This window comes from Cebus imitator, unplaced genomic scaffold, assembly GCF_001604975.1.
Source record: "Cebus imitator isolate Cc_AM_T3 unplaced genomic scaffold, Cebus_imitator-1.0 Scaffold801, whole genome shotgun sequence".
Lineage (NCBI taxonomy): Eukaryota > Metazoa > Chordata > Mammalia > Primates > Cebidae > Cebus > Cebus imitator.
The window spans coordinates 124,303-136,580 of record NW_016108116.1 but is presented as its reverse complement, the minus strand read 5'-3'; the positions used below and the strand labels follow the sequence as shown (position 1 = coordinate 136,580).

Here is a 12,278-nt window from a genome sequence, read left to right as displayed (position 1 = left end):
TTGACAGATAATGGAAAGAGCACAAAACTCACAGCATTCACAGTGGTTTCAAGGAAGGCAATGTTCCACATGAAGTTTTGTGAAAGCAAAAAGGCTCTACCAATTACACACATAGGAGTCTCTTCTTGACCTCACCTCTCTCTTCATGGATCCGTTCCCAGGAATCTGCATTTAGAGACTAAAGAAAGAAAAACATGAAGAAACTTAACATTTCTCTTCTTGCTTTTTTTCCTATAAATTCAAAAGTATCTTAGTTCAGTCCTCTATCAGTTTATGGTCACATTTCTTCTAGCACACTCCACTCTCTATCCCAGAGACGAAGCAGGAATCATTATTGTAACTTTATAGATAGACACCTGGGGCCCAAAGAGTTTAGGTGACTCATGTAAGGTCACTGAGAATACAGTTTCTCAGCTGTACCCATATCTGAGACCCCTGGGCTCTCAATTTACCACATGGCCAGCTAGGATATATTTAAAAAATAACAATTGCTGAAGAAGACAAACTTTTACATTCTGATGAAATCTTGTACAAAAAGAATACACAAAGACCATTCTTATTATTTTGAATTATTGATACAAATGATTTCAAGATATTGTCCATAATATTTGTATGCTCCTAAGATCCTCATAATAACACATATCCTAACACATACCCTATAGTCAAAACTCACTTATCATGTTACAGTTGATGTAATGGGACAGGCGAAAAGGAAAAGTTCAGTTCTGAAGACATCTAGTTTATTTTCTGGCTTTGGGTACAAATTCATGTCTAAATGGTTTATGCAGTAAGGAAGATATTTCACCTGTGCTTCCTATGAGAATTTTGAAGACAGCATTTTCTCCTGTTCTAGGACTCCAAGGAACAGAATAAAACCCAGGGAGGAGTCACAGAAACAAGGAAGTAGAAGAGACAAGACTGCATGCTGCCTGTCTGAAGGAGGCATGTTCAGTTGCATTTCCTCAGGGGTATTCTACAGAATGTCACCATCAGATGATAGATCAGGGATGGGAAGGAGAGAGACAGTCAGTTGTCCACGAGTTTCAGAAACGCTTTATCTATAGATCCGCTTTGGAAACTCACCACAGACATCCTATACATGCATAATAAATAAATAAATAACTTGTTTCAATTTCCTTAATCCCAAGTTCACAAATTTAGTTAAAACTAGTGCCTGAAGTACCTGAATGCCTAGAAAGATCCCATGAAATTAGTGTCTTAACTAGAAACCTATGACATTTAAGACATTATCATGATACCACCTCCAAGCAAAAGGGAGTTACCTTGAGCTCCTCCAATGGCATCTAATGAGTATTATCAGAACCACCCACCATCTGTGCGCTTCTCTAAATGCCTGAAATTTGGAATCACTTGTTCAAGACCAATTCCTTCTTTTGGAGAGTAGAGGAAAAGATGGTATATTAAAAAGGGAGAACTCAGAAGAGAGAGAGGAATGACAGAGCTCTTCTACTTTTGATTCATCAAATTCTTGACAGCAAAAACAAAATTCACATTGGAAGAAAAAAACACAAATTTCAAACCACAAAATCTACTACCTTCCAGATCTATAAGGTACCATTTCATTAGTTCTAAATCTCCATGGCTCTTATATCAACTAATTGATTGACCCAGAGGAGCAGACCTCATTTGGCCAATCCAGCAAGTTAGAACCCAATCTCAGCCGCTGGGTGACCTCTGACAGGCAACTTAACCTCAGAGTGACCCCATTTACACATCTGACAGCAGAGGACGTAGCCGTTCTGTCAGGCTGGGCTGGATAGGGAACAGCTAATAAAAAGAGGATCATAAATCCCTTGGCAATAGAATCAGTGTCCTGTAAAAACTTAATAATTATAATTAAGCTATAGCTAGAAGTCTGCAAGGTCCACACATGACAGTCAGCAGTCATTGTGCTGGTATCTGATAAGAAGACACCCTCTGCTCCAGTGCCATCAGCTGCACAAACTGGTCTTGGCTGTGTCTGGTTTCTTTACACAAAGTTGTCAGAGGAAAAATATTGCTGCAGTCAAGTTGTCTCGATCTAATCATCACCATGTTTCATTAGAGATAAAATCCTGCCAGCCTTCTAAAGATCATGAATCTCTGTTCCCTGTGGCTGGGAGGACCTCTTTCATGAAACTGGCACCTGCTGCAGAGGCCACCCCACTGTAGAGCATAGGTTTGTTCTAACTAAATTATAAGGGGCAAAAGCACTCACCAAACTACAAAAGACAACATCTTTTAACTGGTACTTTCCATAGCAAATTATTATTATCTCCATGCAGGCAGCAAGGAATTAAAAGCAGTAGTATTGAATAATGGTAGAGTAAGAGTTTTAGAGGCTAACAGATCTGAATTCAAATTCTAGCTCTTCCACTTGCCACCTTAATTGACCTTAGGTAAGTTACTTAGCATCACAAAGACTCAGTTTCTCCATCTACAAAATGAGACTACTCAAGCTTACTACACAGGATTGGTGTAAGAATTAAAGAACAGAGACAATAGTTACTGTTGTTTCCGGCTTATAGTGATTGATGATGATAACAACGATCATGACAAAAAATAAGAGTCCCCATCACCATGTCTCATAGGCCAAAACTTCCCCCACTAAACTGGAGATGCAGGGCAGAAGTACATTTGGCCATATTTAGTTCTCAGAACCTGAACCAATGCCCATTAAATTTGATTAGACCGAATTGATCATATAATGCTTAGTGCAGAAGATTAGGATGAAATGTGTCAGATTCTTGGATTAGAAAGTTGAGGTCTCTTTGCTCCTCACCCCCACCCAGACTGAGAAGGCAGCACCATGGCAGCACCCCCACCCACACCCCCACTGCAGCCTACCACCCACCTCATCTTTGACATGGATGGCCTTCTTCTGGATACTGAATGATTATATTCAGTGGTGTTTCAAGAAATATCTGATTGCTATGAAAAATAATACAGCTGGGATGTAAAGTCCCTGGTTATGAATAAGCAGACATTAGAGGCAACACAGATTATAACACACATCTTACAGCTCCTGATGTCCAAAGAGGAGCTGGTAGAAGAAAGCCAAATGAAGTTAAAGAAAGTGTCCCTCACAGCCGTGCTCATGCTGGGGTCCGAGAAACGCATCATCCACCTGCAGAAACACAGCATCCCCTTTGTCGTGGCCAGCAGCTCAGGGTCTACCTCACTGGAGATGAAGGTGAGGGAGTTCTTCAGCTTGTTTTCTCACATCATGCTTGGAGAGGACCCCAAAGTGCAGCACAGCAAGCCGGACCCCAACACCCTCCTAGCTTGTGCCAAGAGGTTCTCTGTCCTCCTGTGGAGAAGTACCTTGTCTTTGAAGATGTTCCCAATGAGGTAGAGGTGGCCCTGGCAGCCCGGATGCAGGTGGTAATGGTTCCAAACAGAAACTTGAGCTGAGACTTGAGGAAAAAGGCCATCCTTGTGCTGAACTCCCTGCAGGATTTCCAGCCCGAGCTGTTTGCTCCCCTATGAGTGAGAGGGAGGGCCGTCCCCAGCCAATTCTCATGGTCCACACTGCTGGGGGAGAGGGAAAAAAAACCAACCATTCCCAAATCCCAACCTGCACAGTGATTTTAGCCTTTACCTAAGGTTGCCTTTCCATCCTGTGTATGTTTGCCCCACTTTAAAGTGTTGATGAAATGTGGCTTGACAGTTGAGAGAAACTCAGTAGAGATGAAAACGAAGCCCAGGACAAAGATCAAACTTGAATTACCATCTCAAAAACCAAGGTGATGGAGTATGTCATAAAGTGAATGTACATGCAATATGTATATATATATATATATATATATATATATATGTATGTTAATACACATATAGGCATTATTACATGTATATGTATGTAGACATATGCATATCTGTACAGGTAAGATATATACTTTTCCAAGACAAACTGGAAGATCATTTCTCTTTTATTCTAGTTTTACTGAAACCCCAGCTGGAAAATGTAAACTATGTATGCATATAAGTATATGGTTCATGTGTACATATGTATGTATTATACGTATAATTTATATTGATCATCTGTATCACTCTCCTCAGTGTTGATGTCAACATGCAATAGCAATTGATAAAGTAAGATGGTTGGTTTGCAATCTGAGTGGGAAAGTCAGGTTTTTAATGAGCATTAAGAAATACTTCTTTTTATTAGCTAACATTAAAATTATTTTTGTGACCTCAGAATATCTCTGGATCTTTATTCATTGATTGACTCTGAGCCACATCATCTACAGTTTGTTGTTAGTGTGAACACAACTATGGCATTTATCTGGTATTTACATCCTTATCCACTTTGGAGAATGTTTTCTATCTCAGAATAACCATCTGCCTCATTTAAGAACGCTGATGGTCTACACTTTTTGGATAGAAATAGCATTTGATTTAACAATGTATGCTTAGTGAGACTTAGTGCCAGGGAACACTTTTGGAATAATTTATCAGACATTGCACTCCTGTGATTAATGACCTTGATAGATTTACTCAGTCTTTAGAATTTGTCTAAGATTCGTCAGAGAAGAATGCTAATAGCCATGGAAATGGGGAGTGAAGGAGTGCTGCTCAGTTGTGGCTCAGCCCTTCCCCGTGACCTCTGCTCTTTGCATCTTTGAGCTACTCTTCAACTCTAGGAGTTGTGGACAAACCATAGGAATGCGTGTGTGTGTCTGGTGGAGTGACTGTGGATGACAGGCCCTGGCTATTGATTGATTGTGCATCAATTTAGCAAATTCATTTTCTCATTCTTTTTTATTTTTTTTTCTGAAATGGAGTCTTGCTCTGTCGCCCAGGCTGGAGCATAGCAGCGTGATCTCAGCTCACTGCAACCTCCGCCTCCCATGTTCAAGCAATTCTCCTGTCTCAGCCTCCCAAGTAGCTAGGACTACAGGTATACACTACCATGCCCAGCTAATTTTTGTATTTTTGGTAGAGACAGGGTTTCACCATGTTAGCCAGGCTAGTCACAAACTCCCGACCTCAAGTGATCCACCTGCCTGGGTCTTGCAAAGCACTGAGATTACAGGCATGAGCCACTGCGTCCAGCCCATTTTCTCATTCCTGATGACCTCTATACATGTCTGCACTTTGAATTCTCCTTCAAACCAGCTGTAATATCTTAGGGTTTCCCTCACAAATTGAATTAGTTTAATAAAATTTTTTGACACACATTTAAAAAAAAAAAGAAAGGAAGAAGAAAAGATGCTGTCTCTTTCATGAGCCATTGAATACATATGGGCAAAACCAGTTCACTTACCCTCTCCTAGGCTGATGTCCGAGGCAGTTTCCTCGCCGAGGCAAATTCTGCTTATTCAAATCCTTATTTGAATAATAATAGCAGAGGAAGTTCAGAGTGGCTCAGATGATACTCTTGAATTGCTTTTAAGATACAGATATGAAGCCAGCCCCATGGCAAAATTATTTCTCCAATCTCTATTTTTCATCTCTAAAGAACAGCACTGATTAGGCCAGTGTAGAAAGAACTAGAATATTAATTTTAATATTAATATCCTACTAACTATTAATAGACTGTTCTTGCCCTCCTCATTCTCACTCCCACCTGTTGTGTCCCATCAATCTAGCCAATCATGCAGTACTTTCAGAAAGATTTTTAAAAATAAAACTGTACTCTCTCTCCATCTTATGGTTTATTGCTACTTCTCTCAAGTGAACCTTTTCTACTCCACCTCTTCTTTCCAATCTCCCTATCAAAAAGTGACTTCTTCTAAACTCTTACAGGGCTACTTTCTAGTCATGGCATTGGCACGTGGTCTTGAGTATGACAGATAAGTGCAATTCATTCATTCGTTCAATCAACAAATATTTCCTGAGTGCATGCTCTCTGCCATTGGGAATATAACAGCAAACAAAACAGAAGTGGAACCTGCTTTTATGGAACCTGCATCTTATTGTATTCAATTCCTTCCTTCCTAAATGGATGGATGCTTGAAATCAACTTTCTCTTCTGCAAGGTCAACCCTTGAAAAGATCAAGGCAACATGGCCCTCTGCCAAAGAGTGATAAAGTCTCCACTATGGTTTAATTGTTAAACTATCTTTTTCTCAAAATGTGCTTTGCCCATTCCTACTCCCCATCTTTCCTCACGCTGCCTGGAATACCTCCATTCCACTTGGCCTGCCTGAAATTCACTCACCCTATCCAGAACAACTCCCATCTCTTCCCTGAAGCCTTCCTGCGCCACTTTGCCCAGCAGTGGTCTCTCTCCTTTAACTTGTAGAGCACTTGTGGATTACAACTGAACTTCACAACTATATTATACCTTCTGAATGCCTCAAACTGTTTTCTTCCAATGCTCTCCATTCTTTCACCTTCCATTTATCAGGTTCTTTATGGAAGTTTTTGATTACCCAAGTAGCAAGACACTATGAACATTCACGGAATAGATGAGGATAAATTATCTAGAATGATGAAATCAGTATCTAGGGCTTTTATTCAGAGACTTTCAAAGAGTTTTGCACCTTGAAAAACACAACAAAGGAGACTTTAAAAACTGATTTTGAAATGTTGGCCCTGAAAGTAGGGATTACATTTATATCAGAATAACTGAATTTTGGTCTTATGAGAAGTTGTCATTATTCCCCATTTGTAATATCTATAGGATGTGGTTCACTTCAAAGATCATGTTTGTGCTCCTAAAAGTATTTGTTTTTTATAGTTTAGGAAATACTCTCAAAGATCTGGTTGGAGATGAGATATTAGTGGTTACCCTTTGCCCAGAGCTAACAATGAGTCCCCTGAGAGTCCACAGCCAGGCTGGGCTTGGTCAGACACCCAGAGAAACAGCACCCATAGCACTCTTCATCTGCAGATAAGAAAGAGCCTCAGAAAAAAACCTGTAAAGTTCTAATCATACATCTGACAAAACAGCCAAAAGACTAACACAAACGCTTATTGCACAACCACTTTAGTGACTATTAAGGGTTTTTAAGGGCCATTTAACTTTATCACACTTACAAAAAATTTATTAAAAATGTATTAAGTGCTGAGTGTCCCGCTAAGTACAATAAAAACTGAGTAAATAAAATACATTCTCGTCTTCTCTTTGTTTCATCTCCTTTCTCTTGAAATCAAACTTTTATTTTAAAATATTCTATGTATTTAATTTGTAGTAGGTGATATATTCACATGGTTTAAATATTAACACATATAAGAAAGTATAGAGTAAAAAGGCACTTCCCCACCCTTCTCCCTACAGGTAACCACTGTTGTTAGATTTGTTTGTTTGTTTCTAATTCTTACAAAAAATTAGCATGTACAAGAAAAGACCAATATATAGTCTTATTTTTGGAATTAAGCTTCTCTTACCATAACATATCCTACACCAAATCATTGGGAGGTAGGGTGGAATGCCTCCTGCTACTGTAAACAATGCTTATGGTAGAGCAAAGAGCTCAATAAATGCTTATGGACCAAAAGAGACTCACTGAGAGAAGAACCAAAAAGGCCATAGCTTGTCCTCTGCTTCTTCACCAATACTGTGAACTCAATCAGCTCCTCACTTGAGGCAAAGGCACACAGGCCTTGACTGGTTCCCTTGAGGTCTCTTCATCCCTGTCCTATTTCCCTACCTGAGATTTAAATGGTTTTGAGAGAGATGGGAAAAGAGAAATTTAAAAGGTTAAGAGAAGAGGAAATGAGGAAAGGAAAGAAACCGAAAGAAAGGCGCTGAGGGGGAAAGGGAAGGTGGAGCTCCAGAGAAGCATGCATCGCTCTGAGAGGAAGGATCAGAAAGAAGGCCACCAAACACTCAACACTGCCACCCACCCTCCTGCCTTGTTCCCACTGCCATCCTTACTTTGAGGACAGAGTAGGATTCACGGTGCTGAAACACCCAGTATTAGGACTCCATAATTATATCATGGCATGAAGTAGTTACAGGATGTTTGGGCCTGGAGAAAACATTTCACTCTAGACAGACACATGCCTGCCTGTGCTCTTTTCCACATTTGGGAGGCCATGACCTTTATTCCCACACCCAAAGTATCTATTATGTGTGAAGCCTCAGTTCCAAACTTTTTATGGTATGCCTTTTTGTCAGAAGCAAAATGTTTCTCAAAAACATTTTTTTTCAGCTCTTCACATACAAATCCTCTTATCCCAAAAAGTGGCTTACAATTTCTATTAGAAGCACATCTAAGTCCAAGAAGAATCTGGAATGTCACACAGCACCTCTACCCTTGAGGAGCTATGGCTCTTCTTTCATACTGCAGTTGAGAACCTCTTTATTAATCGATACAATATAGCCTCTATGGCCCAGTGAAAGATATATGCTTTCTTAATTCACAGTATTCACCAAATTATAAAAATTCATTTGTACCATTTAGTGTGTCTTCATGAAACTGGGGAGCTACTGGTTAGGATAAAGATACTGTTATAGAACAGAGAATACAAATCACTTGAAATCCATAACCAGTTTAACCACAAAGACAGCCAGGAGCCCTCTGCTACTCTAGGTGACAGCAGGAGCTGGCAGATGGTAGAAATACCCTTTCTGGCAACTGTGCCCAGTCACCCTGCATGGCATGATGTAAGATAAAAGCATCTGCTGACTTCCAGGGGTATAATTACCACCAGGGTGGGGGTGTAATTAAAGTAAGCGTAATTTACCTTAAAGAAGATAAAAATTAAGAATTATTAATGACAATAATAATTAGCTCTTTTATATCTAAGAATCACAAAATGCTTTACAAGCTGTAATTATCACAGCTCCCCTGAGGAAGGGATTCATATCTTACAGTTCCTCATTTAACAGTGGGATGAAGCAATGGACATCAGGGAAGGCAGAAGGGGGTGGAGTACTGCCTCCTCTGTCATCTGTCCTGTAAGTGGTGAAACTACAAAGAGGCCCCAGAAAGGCTGACTCTTATTAAGGTGAGTACCCTCATCCCCAAGCCATCAGGCAAACAGCTGGTCCATCCCAGGACCAAGTGATTCATCTCATTCTAACCTGTTGGCCATTTAAACTGCCACAATGCAATAAAATTATATCATATCAGCAAGCATTTTTAAAACATCTATTAGGAATAAACGATACAGGACTACCTTCAAAAAACTTAAAACCTAATTGAGAAGGTAAAACAAGCACCCATTAAACTAGAGAAGAATATAAAAATTACACATTAGTGCTAAATTGTATGATGCTGACTATGTATGCTATAGGGGAAAAAAATTTTAATTTAAAGATCACTCCATGTAAAGGTCAAAGAAGGTTTTGAAAAGGAGACTGAACTTCTCTGGGGCCTGAAAGAAACTATACTAGGTTTTAGATTGACAGAGGTGAGATCCAAGAGGTGGGTAAATGAATACAAAGAAGTGATAGAAAAACTTGAAAGATTTAACACATAGTTTTTTAAAGAAGTCTTTGATGGAGAGCTGTTTGAAGCATCTTACATTTTTTCAAAGCCATGTAGAATTACCCTTCTTTGAACATTTTCCCAGAATGTCAACATCATAGTTCATACTGGGTTCTGGAGGAGTCCTTTAGGTTAAAGATGACAAGAGAAACTTCTTTGCTTTATCTAAATCTTTACTCTGGAAGTTATCTGGTTGAGCTAAGTCAGAGTCTGGGCCAGGTAAATGTCACAGAATGTCAAATCTGTCTCTTTTTTTCTGGCTTCTAACAGGAGAAAATAGGAGATGAGCCCTTGAATGAGATAAAGACGAGGAAAATCTAATACTCTTAGTATTTTATGTGTTTGTTTATTAATCCAGCAGAGCCCCACCCCCAAAGATTTCAAAAGTGACAGGGGTTTCATATTAATATAATATTAAAGCATCTAAGTAATATAAATTTTATTTTCTCTTTTTAATTCCTCTATAATAAAGAGCTCAAGTCTCAACACCAAATACCAGGATAATACTATAGCTGTACTATAGATATGCTCTGATAAGGAAGGGCATTCTTGCAGAAATGGAACAGGGAGACCTGGGTCATTCCCAGGCCAGTCAGCAATATTCCCTGACCTTTCAGTGCCTCAGTCTCCAGTCTTAAAAAAGAGTGATTTTGGAGCTTTTAGTCTATAAAAAATGAGGAGATCTTTCAAATTGTAAGAATATTTTTATTTTTTTGACGGTCCACAGTAAAGGAACACTACTACATTTCAAGAATTCTCAGTTGGTCTCAACTAAAAATAGACTGAACCAGTTGGTTAGGATTTGATAATTTTCTACATTTGTTAGCTTTTACCAACCTTCTGAAAAACTAGAAGGCCATGGAAACTATTTCTCTGTCCAAGCTTTATGTCACTGGCTCCTTTTAAAATGATATTCTCAAATAATGACAGTGTATAAACTAAAAGAATGTTATGTAGCAATGAAGATACTTCACTAGGAGAATTTCAAACTTGATTTTGGATTTAGCATGTTAATCTACTTTACTTTCTGATGATGGACCAAGAGCAGGAATGGAGGCCAATTTTCTTAGGTTAATGCAGGTTTTAAAATATTTTCCCTTATGCTGAACTAACTTTTAATAAGAGTGGGTAGGAGAACCATCACTGAATTTTAAAATCTAGCATCATTCAGAGAGGAGGAAGAGTTTTTCTGTTATAATGAATGCAATTTGGGGTATTTTTCAAGGCTGTTCAAAAGTATGTGGGTGGGGGGAATTGCCTTCTAATTATAATTTTAGAATGGTTAATGCTACTTTTCTCTTTATTTTCATGGAACCTAACAATTTCCAGTTCCCTTTTCGGTTTATTCCCTATAGAAAAATATCCCAATACATCAAACATTGGAGGATACAAACAAAAGCAGACTTAAGGTAAGCCTTGCCCAGGTTATTCTTTGAAGAACACTCATGATTGCAGTGTGGTCAGTGCTTATGATGGTCTTATCTTAGAATCCAAAGAGTAAGAGATCTGCATAAAATCCTAGACTTCAGTGTTGAAGCCTTTAAGAGGCAGAAATGAGCCATGCTTATAATTGTCTTACCATTCCCTGTCACTTCTACCTTCCTCTTAACCCCACATCTGGGATGACAGCAAGTGAAGGGGCATATAGAGTTGAATTCCATTATAATTTGGACCAATCTGCATATAAAGAAATAGCCACCAAGAATTAGATTCCAAATTTTCACTCATGCCATTGAAGGACCCTAAAGTTCCCTCAAAATTCAGAAAACCAATAATTGCCTCTGTTGGACAAAGGAGGAAACAAAAGTGCAGAGAAGACATTGAATCATCTAATAGTCTTCATAAGCCTTACATTTCAGACTATAGTCAAAGTTTCATATAGTCTGAAATGTAAGGATGGAAGTCACTGACAACCATGGATAAAATCCAATTCTTTACAATAAAACAGCACTGAAATTTGCAAATGATCAACCGAATTGAGAAAGCCCTGATGGATATAATGGGCTAGAATAACCGATTACCTCAATGTGCTTCCAGGAGAAGCAGACTCAAGTGTTTAGATGTCATAATCATTAGTAACTGAGGCTAAGTAGGATGATTATATCTACAATAATGCATTACACCAGCTCTTTTTCCCCAGGGGCATCAATATGCTAATGAGAAAACTAATGAACAAACTTCATTTAAGTTTAATCTCTCTAAGAATGAAATTTCACAGATTTCAAGTTTTCTTATGAATGATTTAATAAAAATGTATTTCTAAGGTACCCTCCCAAACTGTTTACTGAGGAGGCAGTCTCCAGTCTGTAAGAAAACCCTCGTAAGACCCAGGAATACAAATGTAAAAATTTTTCCTACCTGCATTTTTAGAGAAGAAACTAACCAATTCTTTGCATCTCTCTCATTGCTCTAAAATTGAAGCAATTGCTTCCGGCAGGGCTTATGAGCAGCTCACCATGGACTGTCACATCCCATAGAGAAATTAATTGCTTTTCATCAGTTTATTTCAAAGTTTCTGCTTAATCCCAAACTAGAGTTTGTATCTTTTATAAAGCAAATGGCTTAGGGGTCACTCCTTTGTAATGAAGTAATAAGCAATTAAGATTCTAAAGATTTAATACCTTTGTTTTATTGTTCAATTTAGTTTTAACAATTAAAGAAAACTGGAGATTCTGCCAAATATTTTACCCTCTTATGTTAGGTGGGGCCAGTACCCTGATTGTCAGGAAGCAAGGTCTGTGAACCTTGTGCCAAAGAGCTACGTGAGCAAATAGTGAGATAAACAAGCCATTTGTGAAGACAGAGGTGGAGCTGGACTTGTTAGGAATGAATCAGGCCATCCCACAGAGTGGGTGTCTCCTTCCCAAGTTGCTCTCCAGGGCACAATTAAAACCC

General features: G+C 38.8%; 1 pseudogene; it reads left to right on the top strand.

Annotated features, from left to right (window-relative positions):
* The first annotated feature begins 2,809 nt into the window (after nucleotides 1–2,809).
* LOC108297429 lies at nucleotides 2,810–3,612 on the top strand (annotated as a pseudogene).
* Nucleotides 3,613–12,278: the final 8,666 nt, after the last annotated feature.